A 17,996-nucleotide genomic window follows, 5' to 3' on the forward strand; every position below is an offset into this window, starting at 1 on the left:
CCTCTTTTATGTTAATTCTCTTTAAGTTAGCTCTCTTAAGTTAACCTCTTTTATGTTAATTCTCTTAAAGTTAGCTCTCCTAAGTTAACCTCCTTTATGTTAATTTTCTTTAAGTTAGCTCTCTTAAGTTAACCTCTTTTATGTTAATTCTCTTTAAGTTAGCTCTCTTAAGTTAACCTCTTTTATGTTAATTCTCTTTAAGTTAGCTCTCTTTAGTTAACCTCTTTTATGTTAATTCTCTTAAAGTTAGCTCTCTTAAGTTAACCTCCTTTATGTTAATTTTCTTTAAGTTAGCTCTCTTAAGTTAACCTCCTTTAGGTAATTCTCTTTAAGTTAGCTCTCTTAAGTTAACCTCTTTTATGTTAATTCTCTTAAAGTTAGCTCTCTTAAGTTAACCTCCTTTATGTTAATTTTCTTCAAGTTAGCTCTCTTAAGTTAACCTCCTTATGTTAATTTTCTTTAAGTTAGCTCTCTTAAGTTAACCTCTTTTATGTTAATTCTCTTTAAGTTAGCTCTCTTTAGTTAACCTCTTTTATGTTAATTCTCTTAAAGTTAGCTCTCTTAAGTTAACCTCCTTTATGTTAATTTTCTTTAAGTTAGCTCTCTTAAGTTAACCTCCTTTAGGTAATTCTCTTTAAGTTAGCTCTCTTAAGTTAACCTCTTTTATGTTAATTCTCTTAAAGTTAGCTCTCTTAAGTTAACCTCCTTTATGTTAATTTTCTTCAAGTTAGCTCTCTTTAGTTAACCTCTTTTATGTTAATTCTCTTAAAGTTAGCTCTCTTAAGTTAACCTCTTTTATGTTAATTCTCTTAAAGTTAGCTCTCTTAAGTTAACCTCTTTTATGTTAATTCTTTAAAGTTAGTTCTCTAAAGTTAACCTCCTTTATGTTAATTTTCTATAAGTTAGCTCTTTTAAGTTAACCTCCTTTATGTTAATTTTCTTCAAGTTAGCTCTCTTAAGTTAACCTCCTTATGTTAATTTTCTTTAAGTTAGCTCTCTTAAGTTAACCTCTTTTATGTTAATTCTCTTTAAGTTAGCTCTCTTTAGTTAACCTCTTTTATGTTAATTCTCTTAAAGTTAGCTCTCTTAAGTTAACCTCCTTTATGTTAATTTTCTTTAAGTTAGCTCTCTTAAGTTAACCTCCTTTAGGTAATTCTCTTTAAGTTAGCTCTCTTAAGTTAACCTCTTTTATGTTAATTCTCTTAAAGTTAGCTCTCTTAAGTTAACCTCCTTTATGTTAATTTTCTTCAAGTTAGCTCTCTTAAGTTAACCTCCTTATGTTAATTTTCTTTAAGTTAGCTCTCTTAAGTTAACCTCTTTTATGTTAATTCTCTTTAAGTTAGCTCTCTTAAGTTAACCTCTTTTATGTTAATTCTCTTAAAGTTAGCTCTCTTAAGTTAACCTCCTTTATGTTAATTTTCTTCAAGTTAGCTCTCTTTAGTTAACCTCTTTTATGTTAATTCTCTTAAAGTTAGCTCTCTTAAGTTAACCTCTTTTATGTTAATTCTCTTAAAGTTAGCTCTCTTAAGTTAACCTCTTTTATGTTAATTCTTTAAAGTTAGTTCTCTAAAGTTAACCTCCTTTATGTTAATTTTCTATAAGTTAGCTCTTTTAAGTTAACCTCCTTTATGTTAATTTTCTTCAAGTTAGCTCTCTTAAGTTAACCTCCTTATGTTAATTTTCTTTAAGTTAGCTCTCTTAAGTTAACCTCTTTTATGTTAATTCTCTTTAAGTTAGCTCTCTTTAGTTAACCTCTTTTATGTTAATTCTCTTAAAGTTAGCTCTCTTAAGTTAACCTCCTTTATGTTAATTTTCTTTAAGTTAGCTCTCTTAAGTTAACCTCCTTTAGGTAATTCTCTTTAAGTTAGCTCTCTTAAGTTAACCTCTTTTATGTTAATTCTCTTAAAGTTAGCTCTCTTAAGTTAACCTCCTTTATGTTAATTTTCTTCAAGTTAGCTCTCTTTAGTTAACCTCTTTTATGTTAATTCTCTTAAAGTTAGCTCTCTTAAGTTAACCTCTTTTATGTTAATTCTCTTAAAGTTAGCTCTCTTAAGTTAACCTCTTTTATGTTAATTCTTTAAAGTTAGTTCTCTAAAGTTAACCTCCTTTATGTTAATTTTCTATAAGTTAGCTCTTTTAAGTTAACCTCCTTTATGTTAATTCTCTTTAAGTTAGCTCTCTTAAGTTAACCTCTTTTATGTTCATTCCCTTTTAGTTAACTCTCTTGTAGTAAGCTCCTTTAAGTTAACTCCCCGAGACTAATACTAAGAATATGACTGTGTTTGTTTATCCTAATTGGACATTTGTTGTTATTACACGTACTCATTGTTGTTTTTTTTTCATTATAGAAAAACGGGGGGAAAATATCAATTACAGAGACACAGAACACAGAGAATGGCTTTCTAAAGTTAGTTCATATTTTGAAAACTTAAACTTTCTTGAGTCAATGCATATCACATTTTACAGACATTTTTCAAGAATTTACTTTCTAAAGTCATATCACAGACTTTGGGTTTCCTAAGATTTAGCTCAGATTTTTAAAAAGTTAGCTTTCTAAAATGTTAAGTTTGTATACATCAACTGTGGTTCAATGTAATCACTATCATATGAAGGCAGAGTATAACTTACAGGTAGAATCTTCTAAAAAAAAAAGTCTTTAAAAAATTTTTAAAAATTGAGATTAGAGACGCCCCCAATAGTCCAACCAACTCTAATGGATACCTGAGATCAGTAGGAGAAAAGTAGAAATTGTTGGTCGTTGTGCTGGCCACAGGACAACCTTGTCAACCGAAACCCTGAGAAACAGATGAGCTTTACATCTCTGCACTAGAGATCGAAAGGTTCAAAAGGGGAACTTTGTAAATCTAGAATCTTTAGTATCCATACTGCATTCAGGATCAAAATCGTCTTCGTTTTAATACTATTGGATTGTTTGTAACAGTTGACATAAATGATATCAAACGTTTTGTTTTTTTCAAATAAAATCACACTGCAGTTTTTTTTTAAAACCAAACATGAGTTACGTACCATATGCGTATTCTTCTGGCTTGAAGCCTTTCCTTCAGGCGTTAGTCATTCCTCACTCTGTTCTGACCATCACGTTATGTCTGGGCTGGAACCAGAAGTCATAGCCAATGGTTATATGGCTTCTTTCCCAGTTTCCCTTCAGGCTAAAATCTCCAACCAACAACACAGACCCACCTGAAGATACGAAATATAAGGGCAAAGAGAAATTACAATGCAGAAATAGGATTGCTCTGTACAATATTTATGCATACATGAACCTACCTATAAAAATCTTTAAAATATTTACATATATATGTTACAAATATTGATAATGTAATCAGGATACCAGGAATCCTATGCAGTAAATTAGCAAGCCTACCAAAGTGCTTTCCCAGAGTTCCAATTGTAAATCTTAGCCATTTAGTGGAAGGGCAAAGTTCAAATAACATTACAACAGTGATGCCCAGAATATGGCCCACGCGCTAGATCCGGCCCTCGACGTGGTTCCATCCACCCTACGAAACGTCGGAACAAAGTGTAGAAATTCCCCCCCCCCTCCAAACGAAAAAAAAGTATTAAAAATGTATCTTTACCTACGTATGGGCCCTCTCGTTTTCTCCGATGGATTGGTATCATAATCACAACCACAAAATGAGTCGTTGGTAAAGCTACCTATACTGTTGCCTACATTTTAAGAAGAGAAATGAAGCTGTTTTCTGACGCGTAAAAATATAATTGTCCAACAACGTATTGGTTAAGTATTACACCTATAGGTTTCTACCAAAATAGTTGCAGAACAATATCATTTCATTTTTTTTTAAACTTTTCGGTCATGTGGCCCGCAAGACGAGTGCTAGATATTAAAATGCCCCGCTGGACGAATTAGGTTGGGCATCACTGGTTCAAACAATGAAGAAAATAAGTTGATTGCATATGTTTCAAGGAGGACAACATTCAAGGACATATTATGACATAAAAGGACATATAACAGGTATGCAAACAACATCCCCTTATAAAGAAACCAATAGATATATGTCTATATAGATCATCGGTTCTGAACATTGGGTGGACTTTTTCTTCATTGGCATTTGGTGCTGATACGCCATCTTATGCTTGATCTGTAAGCTATTCTTCTTCCCCCCCCCTCACCCCTCCCCCCGCCAGCTACGCCACTGCTTGAAGTTATTCTTGATAGGACTCTGTGACCCCTGTTTAGGGTGAGTTTTATTTCTTATTATAAATATTATTTAATATGGTTTCGTTCGTATATGTATTTGTAGTTTTAGATTAGAAGTTACTTTCAAGGTTCCCTGTTATTTTGTTTTCTATAGGGTTTCAGTTTTGGCGTTATATTTTGGTACTGTGGGTTCTGGTGCTGCCCTGGACCCCCTGAACATTGTTATCCTCGTTGATGGGGATCATTCTTCTTGGTTAAAAGATCATTGTGTTACCCTGAACGTTGTTATATGAAGTTGAACTGAACCTGTTACAGAGATGAATTCCCATCTATCAGCACGTGTCCCTCAACCACAAGTATAAAATGACTATAATAATATTATGATTTGACTAATTAATATCATGCACTAAATAGCAATATCCAGAGTGCATATGTCTTCCCTAGGTCCGAACTTACAATTATTACTTTCTATTTTGTGGATATTGCCACCATTACGAAACAGAGTCATGGCGTTGCATCTATTAAAATGATTTTAAATGCTGCTGTATTCTAAGTTGGGATTGATTTAGGCGTTAAAGTCTCCCATCAGTAGAATTAGGTCATGAGTGGGTGTTTCATCAAGTGTGGTTTGAAGTTTATTATAGAAATCATCTTTGATGGTATCTTCTGCATCCTCTGTAGAGGCATATACTTAGATGATAGTGATTTTAATTTGGTTTGTTTGGAGTCAAGCTGTAATGATGCGGTCACTGACTGGCTTCCAAGCAATCAGCGCTGAAGCTGCTTTTTTAGACAAGATGATTCCTACTCCACCAGTGTGTTCCTTGCAGTCAGTGATTATTTGTCCACTTGATGTCCACCGCATCTCGCAGATCCCAAGGATGTCCAGCCGGTAAGAGTCAAACTCTCTTAAAACCTGGGCCAGTTTACCGCATTGATTTAGGGTAAACGCACCTAAAAGTCATTAACTATGAAAAATGTTGGATCTTCGCTCTTTGTAATGAACATTAAAAACTGGTGTTGTTTTGACTACTCGCTTATGCTCCTATATCTGTGACTATGACTTTATAATTGATGAATTCCATCGGGTATATTATAATGAACAGTGTAAATCAGTGATGCCCAAAATACGGCCCGCGGGCCAGATCCGGCCCGCGACGTGGTTCCATCCGGCCCACCGAAATGTCGGCACAAAGTGTAGAAAATCCGCTACTTCCCCCTCCTAAAGAAAAGGTTGAAAAATGTCTCTTTACCTACGTTAGGGCCCTATATTTTTCTCCGATTGATTGTTATCATGACCTTTAACATTTGTGCGTTTATGAGATTGAACTCTTGATGTAGAATTTACCAAAAAATTAAAAAAGTGGAAGGACCTTTACTTTTTGGTAGAACATGATAATAAGCCAATATATTTGAGTTGTAAATAAAGTGTGGCTGTTAAAAAAAAAGAAACGCATATAAACGGCATTATAAAACAAATTTGATGTCATTCGAATAAAAAGATTGTTAAACAAAGTCTAGAGATTGGAAGATTAGTGTTAATATTTACCAAAAAGAGAAAAGAAAATGAGTCATTGGTAAAGCTAGCTACACTGTTGCTCATATTTTTTAGTACAGAAATGAAGCCGTTTTCTGACGCATGAAAAAAAAAAGATAATATCCCATTAATGAATGTAAGTGCTAGATCCACAGGTTTCTAATCAAATAGTTTCAGGTCAATTTCATTTCGTTTTTGTACCTTTCCTTTATATGGCCCGCGACACCGGTGTCGGAAATTAAAATGGCCCGCAGGTCGATTTATGTTGGGCATCACTGGTGTAAATGATCATGAACTATATATAACTTCTCAAAAACCTTGACTGCTCAACAGTATTATAGAGTCTGGACCTGGATGCGTTAGCCTGCTTGTCTTGTGTGTTATTCTAAGTGAAAGTAAATACTGAATAAAGAGTTTGAAGATTTGTTAGAAGGGAGGGAGGAGGGAGGAGTTTGAAGATTTGTTAGAAGGGAGGGAGGAGTTTGAAGATTTGTTACAAGGGAGAGAGGAGGAGTTTGAAGATTTGTTACAAGGGAGGGAGGATGAGTTTGAAGATTTGTTACAAGGGAGAGTGGATGAGTTTGAAGATTTGTTACAAGGGAGGGAGGATGAGTTTGAAGATTTGTTACAAGGGAGGGAGGAGGAGTTTGAAGATTTGTTACAAGGAAGAGAGGATGAGTTTGAAGATTTGTTACAAGGGAGGGAGGATGAGTTTGAAGATTTGTTACAAGGGAGGGAGGAGGAGTTTGAAGATTTGTTACAAGGGAGAGTGGATGAGTTTGAAGATTTGTTACAAGGGAGAGAGGAGGAGTTTGAAGATTTGTTACAAGGGAGAGAGGAGGAGTTTGAAGATTTGTTACAAGGGAGGGAGGAGTTTGAAGATTTGTTACAAGGGAGAGAGGAGGAGTTTGAAGATTTGTTACAAGGGAGGGAGGAGGAGTTTGAAGATTTGTTACAAGGGAGAGAGGAGGAGTTTGAGGATTTGTTACAAGGGAGGGAGGGAGGAGGAGTTTGAAGATTTGTTACAAGGGAGGGAGGGAGGAGTTTGAAGATTTGTTACAAGGGAGGGAGGGAGGAGTTTGAGGATTTGTTACAAGGGAGAGAGGAGAAGTTTGAAGATTTGTTACAAGGGAGGGAGGGAGGAGTTTGAAGATTTGTTACAAGGAAGGGAGGGAGGAGTTTGAGGATTTGTTACAAGGGAGGGAGGAGAAGTTTGAAGATTTGTTACAAGGGAGAGTGGAGGAGTTTGAAGATTTGTTACAAGGGAGAGAGGAGGAGTTTGAAGATTTGTTACAAGGGAGGAAGAGAGGAGGAGTTTGAAGATTTGTTACAAGGAAGGGAGGAGGAGTTTGAAGATTTGTTACAAGGGAGGGAGGAGAAGTTTGAAGATTTGTTACAAGGGAGGGAGGAGAAGTTTGAAGATTTGTTACAAGGGAGAGAGGAGGAGTTTGAAGATTTGTTACAAGGGAGGGAGGAGGAGTTTGAAGATTTGTTACAAGGGAGGGAGGAGAAGTTTGAAGATTTGTTACAAGGGAGAGAGGAGGAGTTTGAGGATTTGTTACAAGGGAGGGAGGGAGGAGAAGTTTGAAGATTTGTTACAAGGGAGGGAGGAGGAGTTTGAAGATTTGTTACAAGGGAGAGAGGGAGGAGGAGTTTGAAGATTTGTTACAAGGGAGAGAGGAGGAGTTTGAGGATTTGTTACAAGGGAGGAAGAGAGGAGGAGTTTGAAGATTTGTTACAAGGAAGGGAGGAGGAGTTTGAAGATTTGTTACAAGGGAGAGAGGAGGAGTTTGAAGATTTGTTACAAGGGAGGAAGAGAGGAGGAGTTTGAAGATTTGTTACAATGAAGGGAGGAGGAGTTTGAAGATTTGTTACAAGGGAGGGAGGAGGAGTTTGAAGATTTGTTACAAGGGAGAGAGGAGGAGTTTGAAGATTTGTTACAAGGGAGAGTGGAGGAGTTTGAAGATTTGTTACAAGGGAGGGAGGAGGAGTTTGAAGATTTGTTACAAGGGAGGGAGAGTGGATGAGTTTGAAGATTTGTTACAAGGGAGAGAGGAGGAGTTTGAAGATTTGTTACAAGGGAGGAAGAGAGGAGGAGTTTGAAGATTTGTTACAAGGAAGGGAGGAGGAGTTTGAAGATTTGTTACAAGGGAGGGAGGAGGAGTTTGAAGATTTGTTACAAGGGAGAGAGGAGGAGTTTGAAGATTTGTTACAAGGGAGAGTGGAGGAGTTTGAAGATTTGTTACAAGGGAGGGAGGAGGAGTTTGAAGATTTGTTACAAGGGAGAGAGGAGGAGTTTGAAGATTTGTTACAAGGGAGGGAGGAGAAGTTTGAAGATTTGTTACAAGGGAGGGAGGAGTTTGAAGATTTGTTACAAGGGAGAGAGGAGGAGTTTGAAGATTTGTTACAAGGGAGAGAGGATGAGTTTGAAGATTTGTTACAAGGGAGAGAGGATGAGTTTGAAGATTTGTTACAAGGGAGAGAGGAGGAGTTTGAAGATTTGTTACAAGGGAGAGTGGATGAGTTTGAAGATTTGTTACAAGGGAGGGAGGGAGGAGTTTGAAGATTTGTTACAAGGGAGAGTGGATGAGTTTGAAGATTTGTTATAAGGGAGGGAGGGAGGAGTTTAAAGATTTGTTACAAGGGAGAGAGGAGAAGTTTGAAGATTTGTTACAAGGGAGAGAGGAGGAGTTTGAAGATTTGTTACAAGGGAGAGAGGAGAAGTTTGAAGATTTGTTACAAGGGAGAGAGGAGGAGTTTGAAGATTTGTTACAAGGGAGAGAGGAGAAGTTTGAAGATTTGTTACAAGGGAGAGAGGAGAAGTTTGAAGATTTGTTACAAGGGAGAGTGGATGAGTTTGAAGATTTGTTACAAGGGAGAGAGGAGGAGTTTGAAGATTTGTTACAAGGGAGAGAGGAGGAGTTTGAAGATTTGTTACAAGGGAGAGTGGAGGAGTTTGAAGATTTGTTACAAGGGAGAGAGGAGGAGTTTGAAGATTTGTTACAAGGGAGAGAGGAGAAGTTTGAAGATTTGTTACAAGGGAGAGAGGAGGAGTTTGAGGATTTGTTACAAGGGAGGGAGGGAGGAGGAGTTTGAAGATTTGTTACAAGGGAGGGAGGGAGGAGTTTGAAGATTTGTTACAAGGGAGGGAGGGAGGAGTTTGAGGATTTGTTACAAGGGAGAGAGGAGAAGTTTGAAGATTTGTTACAAGGGAGGGAGGGAGGAGTTTGAAGATTTGTTACAAGGAAGGGAGGGAGGAGTTTGAGGATTTGTTACAAGGGAGGGAGGAGAAGTTTGAAGATTTGTTACAAGGGAGAGTGGAGGAGTTTGAAGATTTGTTACAAGGGAGAGAGGAGGAGTTTGAAGATTTGTTACAAGGGAGGAAGAGAGGAGGAGTTTGAAGATTTGTTACAAGGAAGGGAGGAGGAGTTTGAAGATTTGTTACAAGGGAGGGAGGAGAAGTTTGAAGATTTGTTACAAGGGAGGGAGGAGAAGTTTGAAGATTTGTTACAAGGGAGAGAGGAGGAGTTTGAAGATTTGTTACAAGGGAGGGGGGGAGGGAGGAGTTTGAAGATTTGTTACAAGGGAGGGAGGAGAAGTTTGAAGATTTGTTACAAGGGAGAGAGGAGGAGTTTGAGGATTTGTTACAAGGGAGGGAGGGAGGAGAAGTTTGAAGATTTGTTACAAGGGAGGGAGGAGGAGTTTGAAGATTTGTTACAAGGGAGAGAGGAGGAGTTTGAAGATTTGTTACAAGGGAGAGTAGATGAGTTTAAAGATTTGTTACAAGGGAGAGAGGAGGAGTTTGAAGATTTGTTACAAGGGAGGGAGGAGTTTGAAGATTTGTTACAAGGGAGAGAGGAGGAGTTTGAAGATTTGTTACAAGGGAGAGAGGATGAGTTTGAAGATTTGTTACAAGGAAGAGAGGAGGAGTTTGAAGATTTGTTACAAGGGAGGGAGAGTGGATGAGTTTGAAGATTTGTTACAAGGGAGAGAGGAGGAGTTTGAAGATTTGTTACAAGGGAGGAAGAGAGGAGGAGTTTGAAGATTTGTTACAATGATGGGAGGAGGAGTTTGAAGATTTGTTACAAGGGAGGGAGGAGGAGTTTGAAGATTTGTTACAAGGGAGAGAGGAGGAGTTTGAAGATTTGTTACAAGGGAGAGAGGAGGAGTTTGAAGATTTGTTACAAGGGAGAGAGGATGAGTTTGAAGATTTGTTACAAGGGAGAGAGGATGAGTTTGAACATTTGTTACAAGGGAGGGAGAGAGGAGGAGTTTGAAGATTTGTTACAAGGAAGGGAGGGAGGAGTTTGAAGATTTGTTACAAGGGAGAGAGGATGAGTTTGAAGATTTGTTACAAGGGAGAGAGGATGAGTTTGAAGATTTGTTACAAGGGAGGGAGAGAGGAGGAGTTTGAAGATTTGTTACAAGGGAGAGAGGAGGAGTTTGAAGATTTGTTACAAGGGAGAGAGGAGAAGTTTGAAGATTTGTTACAAGGGAGAGAGGAGGAGTTTGAAGATTTGTTACAAGGGAGAGTGGAGGAGTTTGAAGATTTGTTACAAGGGAGGGAGGAGGAGTTTGAAGATTTGTTACAAGGGAGAGTGGATGAGTTTGAAGATTTGTTACAAGGGAGAGAGGAGGAGTTTGAAGATTTGTTACAAGGGAGGAAGGATGAGTTTGAAGATTTGTTACAAGGGAGAGAGGAGGAGTTTGAAGATTTGTTACAAGGGAGAGAGGATGAGTTTGAAGATTTGTTACAAGGGAGAGAGGATGAGTTTGAAGATTTGTTACAAGGGAGAGTGGATGAGTTTGAAGATTTGTTACAAGGGAGGGAGGGAGGAGTTTGAAGATTTGTTACAAGGGAGAGTGGATGAGTTTGAAGATTTGTTACAAGGGAGAGAGGAGGAGTTTGAAGATTTGTTACAAGGGAGGAAGGATGAGTTTGAAGATTTGTTACAAGGGAGAGAGGAGGAGTTTGAAGATTTGTTACAAGGGAGAGAGGAGGAGTTTGAAGATTTGTTACAAGGGAGAGAGGATGAGTTTGAAGATTTGTTACAAGGGAGAGAGGATGAGTTTGAAGATTTGTTACAAGGGAGAGTGGATGAGTTTGAAGATTTGTTACAAGGGAGGGAGGGAGGAGTTTGAAGATTTGTTACAAGGGAGAGTGGATGAGTTTGAAGATTTGTTACAAGGGAGGGAGGGAGGAGTTTGAAGATTTGTTACAAGGGAGAGAGGAGAAGTTTGAAGATTTGTTACAAGGGAGAGAGGAGGAGTTTGAAGATTTGTTACAAGGGAGAGAGGAGAAGTTTGAAGATTTGTTACAAGGGAGAGAGGAGGAGTTTGAAGATTTGTTACAAGGGAGAGAGGAGAAGTTTGAAGATTTGTTACAAGGGAGAGAGGAGAAGTTTGAAGATTTGTTACAAGGGAGAGTGGATGAGTTTGAAGATTTGTTACAAGGGAGAGAGGAGGAGTTTGAAGATTTGTTACAAGGGAGAGAGGAGGAGTTTGAAGATTTGTTACAAGGGAGAGTGGAGGAGTTTGAAGATTTGTTACAAGGGAGAGAGGATGAGTTTGAAGATTTGTTACAAGGGAGAGAGGAGGAGTTTGAAGATTTGTTACAAGGGAGGGAGGGAGGAGTTTGAAGATTTGTTACAAGGGAGAGAGGATGAGTTTGAAGATTTGTTACAAGGGAGAGAGGAGGAGTTTGAAGATTTGTTACAAGGGAGGGAGAAGTTTGAAGATTTGTTACAATGGAGAGTGGATGAGTTTGAAGATTTGTTACAAGGGAGGGAGGAGTTTGAAGATTTGTTACAAGGGAGAGTGGATGAGTTTGAAGATTTGTTACAAGGGAGGGGGGAGGGAGGAGTTTGAAGATTTGTTACAAGGGAGGGAGGAGTTTGAAGATTTGTTACAAGGGAGAGAGGATGAGTTTGAAGATTTGTTACAAGGGAGAGAGGAGGAGTTTGAAGATTTGTTACAAGGGAGAGAGGATGAGTTTGAAGATTTGTTACAAGGGAGGGAGGAGGAGTTTGAAGATTTGTTACAAGGGAGAGAGGAGGAGTTTGAAGATTTGTTACAAGGGAGGGAGAGAGGAGGAGTTTGAAGATTTGTTACAAGGGAGAGTGGATGAGTTTGAAGATTTGTTACAAGGGAGGGAGGAGTTTGAAGATTTGTTACAAGGGAGAGTGGATGAGTTTGAAGATTTGTTACAAGGGAGGGGGGGAGGGAGGAGTTTGAAGATTTGTTACAAGGGAGGGAGGAGTTTGAAGATTTGTTACAAGGGAGAGAGGATGAGTTTGAAGATTTGTTACAAGGGATAGAGGAGGAGTTTGAAGATTTGTTACAAGGGAGGGAGGAGTTTGAAGATTTGTTACAAGGGAGAGAGGAGGAGTTTGAAGATTTGTTACAAGGGAGGGAGGAGTTTGAAGATTTGTTACAAGGGAGGGAGGAGTTTGAAGATTTGTTACAAGGGAGAGAGGAGGAGTTTGAAGATTTGTTACAAGGGAGAGAGGAGGAGTTTGAAGATTTGTTACAAGGGAGGGAGGAGTTTGAAGATTTGTTACAAGGGAGAGAGGAGGAGTTTGAAGATTTGTTACAAGGGAGGGAGGAGTTTGAAGATTTGTTACAAGGAAGGGAGGAGGAGTTTGAAGATTTGCTACAAGGGAGGGAGGAGTTTGAAGATTTGTTACAAGGGAGAGAGGATGAGTTTGAAGATTTGTTACAAGGGAGAGAGGAGGAGTTTGAAGATTTGTTACAAGGGAGAGTGGATGAGTTTGAAGATTTGTTACAAGGGAGGGAGGAGTTTGAAGATTTGTTACAAGGAAGGGAGGAGGAGTTTGAAGATTTGCTACAAGGGAGGGAGGAGTTTGAAGATTTGTTACAAGGGAGAGAGGATGAGTTTGAAGATTTGTTACAAGGAAGGGAGGAGGAGTTTGAAGATTTGTTACAAGGGAGAGTGGATGAGTTTGAAGATTTGTTACAAGGAAGGGAGGAGGAGTTTGAAGATTTGCTACAAGGGAGGGAGGAGTTTGAAGATTTGTTACAAGGGAGAGTGGATGAGTTTGAAGATTTGTTACAAGGAAGGGAGGAGGAGTTTGAAGATTTGCTACAAGGGAGGAGGAGTTTGAAGATTTGCTACAAGGGAGGGAGGAGTTTGAAGATTTGTAACGTAACAAAACAAAAAAAAATATTTAAATGAAATAACAGGCCCCTTATCTTTCGCGGGTCCTAGTTTTCATACGTTCGACTGTCGTGGAAAGCCAATATCACTTGTTTCAAAACAACATTAATGACAAAAATTCTTCAGGGGTTTTCCGTCGACGCCCGATGTAAATGTACAGTAAAATAAAACTGAATACGTCATCAAAGTGCCAAAAGTCGATACTTTTTCCATCATTTCTATCCATACAATGATGAAAAATTTGATTGGAAAAATGATAATAAATATGCCTTTTGTAAAATTAAAATTTTCTTGTTACTCTACCGGGGGGATTGTGGGATTGAGTCTTGTTACGATTTCTTACAAAGGGGGCATAAGGGTTAAGAAAGGTGATTTTTTGGCGTTACGTCATATTCTAATGCAAAGTAATGCACCATCTGAAGTAGTGTTTTGACACGGTTACTATGTGTGGTCAACAGTGACACACGGTCAAGTGTTGGGTATCGGAGAGTTAGGGGACTTGCGGGAAGTGACGAGTGTGTTGAAAATATGCAGAAGGAAGTCATCTAGTGGAGTTGGTCATCTGTCGATAATGTTAGCCTTTAACTTTAACTGCTGTGTTACAAGAAGCTTTATTAAGAGATATGGCTGCATTGTCATTAGGGTTTGCAAGAACAGAACAATAGCAGGTGTGCTCTTTCTTTAGCAGCTCTTAAATTTCCACCTTGTTCTCATCAAACCAGTCTCTATTGGGTTTGGCTGTCACATCCTGGGGTATCATTTTTATCTGGCTTCAGTTACTAAATGAATCATCGTACTGGAGCTTTCTGAGATCAACCTCTAGTATTCCTCTGAATTTCTCTTGTACACCAGACAACCTATCAACACCGACCACCAAAAACGGATTACAAAGAATGGTCATCCTTGAGAATGAGTTGGTATTGCGTCCCTTCTAGTTTGATTAGAGTAACACCATTAGTAAAATCACTAAACTTAGGGACACTTCAGGACAGAAGAATAAAACGTAAAGTATCTATAATACATAAAACACTAAACCGAACTTACACATAGAAAAAGAAAACCTGATATAAATACTCAAAAAGACACAAAGATAGAGGCACATTTCTTATTCCATACGCTAGAACAAATTTGTACAAGTGCTCCTTCTTTCCTTGTGCCATTAAAAAATAGAATGGGTTACCTGAATCAGCCAGAAAACCAACGACTTGGCAGAGTTTAAGTCATTGATTAACATGCATGACTAGATTGACACAAGAAATGCATAGGATATAATTATCTTCTTTTTTTTTTAAAGTTAACTTCTGTAATATACAAGATAATATATGCATCGCCCATTGTAGCCGTTGAACTATAAGCATTCATGGGCATATATTTGGGATGGTTCGTAGCATGCTTACCGGGCGGGCGATGAACTCTCGTTTTTTTTTTTAATAAATGATTCATCCTTGACAAACTCATTGCCATAATGGGCATAAAAGTTTTTAATTATTGCTTTTTTTTAAATAAGACCTTCAATTAATCACAATTATTCTTAGATAGACCTACTAAGTAGATTTCAATTTAGATATATTTATATAAGGAGTTGGGGTTAGGGTTAATGTGGCCAAGTAGTAAAGCGCTTGATTTCTGAACCGAGGGGTATCGGATTCGAATCTCAATGAAACATTATTTTGAATTATGTGATTGTAGTGACCTAATACAATACTACATGAAGACATGTCTTGATGCTAGGTTTTATTGAACAAGAATGACAAAACTGTTCACACTAACACAGTACACACACACACACAAGCTGACCTGGACACCATGACATTTGGACACACTAGAACAGATCAGTTCACAACACACAACAAGAAATATAAATACATAACATTAAAGTAGATGGGTAAAGTAAAGGCAGTCGTTGTGCTGACCACATGACATCCTCGTTCATTAACTGTCAGTCACAGAAACAGATGACTTTTTGATCATTTGTCCTATAGGTCGCAAGGTCTAATTTCTGGATCTTTGGGCACCTCTGAGTCCAACCAGCTCTAATGGGTACCTGACATTAGTTGGGGAAAAGTGAAGGTGATTGGTCATTGTGCTGGCCACATGACACCCTCATTAACCATAGGCCACAGATACAGATGACCTTTATATCATCTGCCCTATAGACTACAAGGTCTGAAAGGGGTACTATACTTTTTCTTTTCTTAAATTCCACTATATCCAGAAGAGAAAAAGAAAGTAGTATAAATAAAAAATATAACAGTTGTCACTCAAACATCAGGATTAAGGATGCATGTTACATTCTATCAGGACACAGTCAATGAATTATTTTTCACCTTTGAACAGGGCACAACATAATGAGGCAACACTTATTCTGGATGTTGAAACTAGTGAAACATGCCTTGTGGAGTTCCTCCAAAGAACACATCGCCTTGTTTTATCGTGAGGCCCAAACAAAATTCTGGCCCCCCAACAGTCTTTAAGAAACAATAAACAGTAGAGATGGGCGAGTCAATTATTATTCGAATTACCCAATCGAATTAACTGGCTATCAGCAAAGAAATTTTTTAAATTGTAAACTATTTTCTTTTTTTTTTCCGGACCTCCCCGCGGTCGCATGCGGACCACAGTTTGAGAACCACTTCTTTATAAACAAACAGAATCCCACTCCTATCAAAGACCAGCTTAGCACTCGAACTTCTGGCCCAACACACACACACATAGTCTCCCCTGAATTAAAAAATGTTAACAACACAATTCTCATGTCTCACTCACAATAATAAACAACTTCCACACAGACTCACATCTTACACCCCCCGTCTCCTGACATACTGTACTAGTGGAGAGGCTTTTTACAAAACTTAAATTGACTCTGTCCGTCTGGAAAAAAATCTGAACACGTTATTAGGCCTACTTCAGCACCTATTTTCTGATCAAGTTGAAACTTCACTACTGGAATTCTGTCTCCTCGCACCTTCGATATGGAGTCACGGAGGTCACGGTCTCACGCGTGACGGGGGGGGGGGGGGGGTTGGTGGTCCCTTTGGCTCCCAGCGCCCCCCAAAATCTCGAAAACGCCCCAAGGGGGCGATATCGCCCCCGTTGAAGACCACTGGTCTAGACGATAGTGTGGAGCGCATAGAACATGACCGAGCAGCCATCTATATTGTGTGTAATAATAAATCTAACCAATCTAGTTAATTAAAACTAGTTTACATTGATAATTAGCGATGATTTATTTTCATGTCTATCAACTAATATTAGATCAATCTAACATTTTTTTTTTTTTTTTTGTTCTTCTAATTAGATAATTCAGAAACCAGTGAATCTATTTCTAAACGTTTGCTGTTTCTCGCTCATGGATAGAACAGCAAGTAAAGTCAACCTTCTCTGTGTCCTAGAACTTCTTATATACTTTTTACTTCTGTCGACTTCCAGAATGATCGCAAGGCAGCAAAGGTTTGAGTTTTGTTCAGCAGATTCAATATAATTACCCGCTCGTGAAAATCAATAAATACTCCAGAAACTGCTCTTTGCGAAACCTTTTACAATGATATATAAGGCATATTAATTAGTATTTAATGTTGGAAGGACTACTTCATAGAACAACAAATTCCTATATGAATCATAATATTCATAGCAACGGATGATAAACCTGAAAAAAAATAATTCCAGTGTGTTTGATGATCACACAGGTCAAGGGCTGTTGAATAAGGGGACAGTACTGCTAGTGCACGCATGTATGACCTGTGCTGAGGTCATGTGACAGATAGCCTTTACGGGGGAGAGACTCAGTGTGTAAAGTGTAAAGAAAGGACAGTTGAGTCCAGGACAGCAAGAGAAAAACTGTGCAGTACCTTGAGAGTCCTCGAAGATGTAGCTGTACGAGCTAGAGAGACTTGTAGAGATTAGTTAGGCAGTTCTGTTGTGAAGAAAAGCATTTCAGTTAGTGTAGCCAATTGTTTTTATTGGCTGTTGTTGTAATCTGTCATTAAACCGCCACTTTGTTTATTGAAGCTCTTGTAGTCAAGTTGTTTTAGATGTGTTGTGTTGTTGGCAGTGTTTGCAGAAGGCCTGATAGAGAAGATCGTAACAATATAAACACACACACACAATCCATATTAAGGCCACCAAGTGAAAAACAAATAAGCGAAAAGTTTCGCTAAATACTCAGAACGTGCGAAGTGTTTGGGAAACACTGCACTAGAGACACAATAGCGCTGACTTTTATCTAGGTTTTCTTTCAGTGGACAGTGACTTGAAATTCCCATCTCTTAAAAATTAATATATGAACAAGAAAACATAAAAAAATACTTTTTGAAAAAAAAAACTACAAAACTTTTTGACCAAACAGACAGAGTTGATATAAGCTTTGTAAAAAAAAAATGTGTGTGTGTGTGGGGGGGGAGTATTTGAAAATCCCCACGGACCCCCCACTTGAGAAAGCACCCAAATTAGTGTGTTTTTTACATTAAAAAAATATTACGCAAAATACAGAGGCCTCATAAGAGGTCAAGCCCTGGGCCCCCCAACGATGGAAAATTCCTAGCTACGCCCCTGGTGGCCGCCTGTTCGAGTGATATGCACTTCAATGCTCGTCGTCAATGACGTCATCCCTGGTTTGCCCTGGAATGAATGATCTTCATTTCAAAAGAAGTGTCCGAAACTTAAAAAAAAAAAAAAAACATTGCTTACACAATAAACCTGTTTTTTACAAAGCGTATACCAACTCTTGTCTGGTAAAAAGTTTGAACATGTCATTTCTCCCATTCCCATTCTTAGATCAAGTTGAGTGAAACTTTTGCACAATTATTACTTGGCGAAGAAAATACATGAATCAATAACAAAATAAATAACAAATTTGTACTGGGGCGTGGTGGCTGATTGGTTAAGCGCTTGGCTTCCAAACCTAGGGTCCTGGGTCCGAATCTTGGTGAAGACTGGGATTTTGAATTTCGGTCCACCAAAATCTAATGGTGACCTGACTTAATTTGGGAAAGTAAAGGCGGTTGGTCATTGTGCTGGCCTCATGACACCCTGCTCGTTAAAAGTTGGCCATAGAAACAGATGACCTTAACTGTTGATGTGTGTTTTATATAGGTTGCACC

This window comes from Biomphalaria glabrata, chromosome 18 (assembly GCF_947242115.1).
Source record: "Biomphalaria glabrata chromosome 18, xgBioGlab47.1, whole genome shotgun sequence".
Classification (NCBI taxonomy): Eukaryota; Metazoa; Mollusca; class Gastropoda; family Planorbidae; genus Biomphalaria; species Biomphalaria glabrata.